The sequence below is a fragment of the Alligator sinensis genome, unplaced genomic scaffold (assembly GCF_000455745.1).
Source record: "Alligator sinensis unplaced genomic scaffold, ASM45574v1 scaffold14_1, whole genome shotgun sequence".
NCBI lineage: Eukaryota > Metazoa > Chordata > Crocodylia > Alligatoridae > Alligator > Alligator sinensis.
The window spans coordinates 434,904-439,639 of record NW_005842709.1 but is presented as its reverse complement, the minus strand read 5'-3'; positions in this window follow the sequence as shown (position 1 = coordinate 439,639).

The following is a 4,736-nucleotide window of genomic DNA, read 5'->3' as shown; positions in this document are numbered from 1 at the left end:
ATACGAGTGGCCCTTCTCTGGACCCTCTCCAGGTTATCCGCATCCCTCTTGAAGTGCGGCACCCAGAATTGCACGCAGTAGTCCAACTGCAGTCTGACCAGCGCCCGATAGAGGGGAAGTATCACCTCCTTGGATCTGTTCGTCATGCATCTGCTGATGCACGATAAAGTGCCATTAGCTTTTCTGATGACTTTGTCGCAGTGCTGACTCATGTTCATCTTGGAGTCCACTAGGACTCCAAGATCCCTTTCTGCTTCCGTGCCACCAAGCAGGTCATTCCCTAGGCAGTAGGTATGCTGGACATTTCTCCTCCCTAGGTGCAGCACTTTGCATTTCTCCTTGTTGAACTGCATTCTGTTGTTTTCTGCCCATTTGTCTAACCTGTCCAGGTCTGCTTGCAGCTGTTCCCTGCTCTCCGGCATGTCCACTTCTCCCCACAGTTTTGTGTCATCCTCTGAGGAAGCCAGAGCACCAAGCCAAGCCGGACCCCCATGGGGCACACGGCCCTGCCCTGCCTTCTCCCCAAGCCAAAGACCCATTCTCTCCCCGCAGTCCCTTCTGCCACCGCCTTCTGCCCCCTCGGACTTCTCCGTCCCCAAGCCAAAGACCCATTCTCTCCCCGCATACTATAGGATAGTTCATACTGTAGGATAGTTCAGTCCTATCCCAAAGGCAAGCATGTCTCCTCTGGGACACAAACAACTGTGCAGCTGGACAGATGAAAAATACAGTGCCCATGTCCAGAAAATCTGGCAATCTTGGTAGGGACACAAGTAAATAAAACAAAGGAAAGAAGTCAGAGGAATAGTGTGAGTTAGCTAAGAGGTACTGCCCCTTGGTTGTTTTACATGCTTACATGCAACATGTCACATTCATTACTCCAGCAAGGTTTATCATCTTTGTATCCATCATACAAATGTGCATTTACATAGATGCATGCACCTTCTCCCTCCACCCAAAAGGTAAATAGTCTGGGTGCATTTAGGGACATTGCTAAGTTTCCTTAGTGCTGTAAAAGGATGTGAAATGGATCAATCTATACACCTGGGGAACCTTGGGCAGGGCTGAACCTTGTGCCAAAAGAAAATGTGGAAGTAGGAATAAATGAAAATGCTTTCTACCCTGGTCCCAAGTTGTGGTCTAGCTGACATCCTCCTGGGGAGTGTGGAAAGAGGCTGATTGCTCCCCAGGTGCAACACATGAAGTCCAAGGCTTCAAACCCAACTGGAAATATTGGCCAGTATTTGATGACACAGATGCCTTCAATGTCAGGGCCCAATCCTGCACACACTCCTCAGCCAAAGCAGGAGTCTTTGGGAGCTCTCCACATACAGGACCACAGGGGCCTGCTCTCTAACACTCTGGGCCTGTAGCCCACACCCTTGGGAGTAGCCCACCAAACACAGCTCTCAGGGCATGCATTTCAATGTAACAACTCCCCATCATCTCATTTTCTCCAGCAATTTCCATCCCAAAGTGTTGCATACATACTATCTGTGTGGTCCCATTGAACTGCAGCTACTTTTGGGGTGCAGGACATCACATAAGAGCACACAACAAAACAGGAATTGCATGTTCCCATGCTGAAAAAAAGCATTCTGGGATCTTTAATAGCCATGAACACGACTTATTCTCTAGGGTCTCATCCAGAAGATGCTGACACATGTCACACTCAACTTACCCTGAGAAGGAGGAAGGGCTAAATGGACACCTCTGGGGTTTGCAGGCAGCCTGTGCATTTTAGAGCAGGTGTTATCTTTCAAAGCCAATCCCTCCAGTCTGCTAAAGTGCTGGGGCAGTTGCAAAGGACAAGACCATGCCAGTTTCATTTCCAGACCCTTCCGTGAATGCTGATGGCACCAAAATAGCCCCTCTGCCTTTCTGTGCCTAGATAAGCCTTCCTGCCACTCCAAGCACACCAAGGCAGAGGCAGTCTGGGTCTGCTGAACTCCACGGCATTCCACCAGGGCTTGCAAAGGGCTCAGAACAGCAGAGGCTTGGCACTATAGTCCACTCTGCTTGGGGACTTCCAACGGGTCAGGTACAGAGCATGGAAAAGCAAGGCAAAGGCATGATGTGTGAAGGAGCTACCAAGAAAGAAGTGGGGATACATGTGTTCCAGACACAAGAAATCCTCTCCAGGCCCCAGTGAGTACAGCCTGCCAGCAACACACCCATGCCAACTCAGCCAATGCAGGGATTAATGCATTTATCTGAATGAATGAGGATGCTGCAGACCCAACACTGATTAATGCACTGGTTCACTGGCACAGATCCTACAGGCACAGAAGTGTGCGCCTGCCTGGACAATGTCAGGGACCATTTCATTCAATTAAGGGATGGTGTTAGAGGTTGCAGTCACATTCTTTCCACAAAGATCTCTAAGCACTTTTCACACATGGAGCCAGCAACACAAGTGCCTCAGGAAATGGGGTGGGAGCATCTGACCCATTTTATGGGTGGAGAAACAGCCTGAGGCCCCAGAGCAAATAAACTGCTAAGCCTTGACTAGAGTACCTTACCACTGCTCTAACCACTACTTCAGGTTTCTTCCACACAGTGAGCATTGCCACCCACACAGCTGAAGCAAGCACACATAGCTTGGTCTGGGAGAGACTGAACATATTTTTGATTAGCAAGACAACAGCAAAGGGAATTCAATGACAACAGCACAACATAAAGGTTGAGAACACAGACAGGCGATTCAAAGTGATGGTTCTTGCCAGCCTGTGCCTTGAGCCCTGGGATCTCCTTACTGTTTCAGGCACACCATGCTCTGTACTAGAGTGCCTGATTCCTGGCAGGCTCGTACATTGCAATCCCTGCCCCAGACACTGCATTAGCAAATCTAGATTATTTGGACTGAAGAGAAAAGCAGCCATCTCCTCAGCAGGGCTGTTAAAATGGGAAAATCATACAGTGCTCAGGGGGCTTCCTAGACAAACTGATCCCCTCCTTCAAGGAGGTAGGAGGGATCCAGTTAATCTCAAAGGTCTCCTGAGGAGCCACTGAAAGCAAAGAGAACAGCACTGCTGAGGGCACAGCCTCACTATCCTGCATGTAGTCAAGAGCTTTGGGACCCAAGTCCCAGCATGAGAACCATCCTACCAACAAAGGCCTAATGCAGCTGCCACACACACTGCACTGGGGCCCTGAGGAAGGGGCTGGAGCTGATGTCCCCAAGAGACATTCAGGAGCAAATGCACCATTAATTTGATGAAGCCAAAGCTAATTCATTCCAGGGAGCTGGCACTGCTCCAGCACAGGAAGTTCAGTATCTCCTCTACCAACAGCCATCTCAAGCACATGGGATCTGAGCCAAAGGCATTTTCCAAAGCCTCCATTTACACAGGCAGGTAAATCAGTGATCTTAGCCTCACAGTCCAAATCCCCAGCAGTGCCCAACCTGAAAGATCTCCCACTGCCAGACAGAGAAAGCGCTGCAGAAAAGAGCAGAGACCCCACACATGGCAGGCCTATCATTTCACTGCAGGAGGGCAAGGTGCTACAGCTTCAGGATTCAAGCAGGATCCCTCTCCTCCAACCCTTCTGCAGCAGAGCTGTGGTAACTGGGAACACAGGGCATCTCTAGCATTTCTAGTTCCAGCCTCTCAATAGGAATGGCTTCAACCACCCAAAGACAGCTGTGCCTTCATGTTATAGGTCACCCAGCCACCTGGTACCTCAGAGCACTGTCTCAACTCTCACCCAGTGGAAAGTGTGACTCAGATTGTCACCCCAACACCATCTGAGGCTCCTCTGCCTTTTCTTCAGCCCCTTACCAAGTGGTGAGTTCACAGGCCAGGGGGGAAGGCTGCAGAGGCAATGGGTCTCATGGTGCACCATACCCAGTAACACTTCATAAGGGGGAGAACAAAGAAGGAAATTATGAAGATCTCAAAGATCTCTGAATGAGTTCCCACTTCCCACCCCCACTCCCCCAATAGCCCACTCCCTGCCCCATCTCAGAACAGACAGGATGAGTGCTGCAGGGATAAAAGGTGCAGAACTGTAACTGTAGCTGTTCCAGTGGCTGCAGCTAAAAATACCTAAAGGTCAGTGTGCCCCTTCCATGTTCTTATCCTCTTGATACTCACAACATGGGAGGAACAGAAGGTGAATAATCCATCACAGCAACTCAATATACTCTGGGCCTCTGCTGTCTCTGGCTGCACAGCCTGGCTTGCAGCTGGTAGATGCACTCTGCTTAATCAGGTCCTGCCATCATCTGAAGCAGCTCAGCCAGCTGCCGAGACAAGAAGCCTGCATCTTCCACACACAGAAGCTAATGCCACTGCATACAGTCTGCTGCAGTGCAACCAATCACTGCCAAGCTCCTTCCTGCCATCATACCCATTCCCAGCCATGTAGCCTCTCTCTGTCATTTGCAAAGCACTTCCCTGGGGAACCAGGTACTTCTCAGACAGAGCCTATTACTTGCTAGGACCCCGGTAGCCGCCTCCACTCTATGTTAAATGATGCCAAATATCCAGCCCCAGGACAGCCGGGGTGACATGCAGATGGAATAGGAGAGGCTGGTGCCATTGGTATATGAAACAGGGTAAGATTATACCTGATCTAACAGAAAAAAAGAGACCATCCCTCTCTACACAATCTTTGTGATCCTGCTTCTGTAACACTGCATTCAGGCCAGGCTAGGGGGACAGAAGCAAGTGATCAAGGAGCTGAAAAGTTAAAGGAACTAGTGGTTCAATCCAGCACTCAGTGAGGTCCCT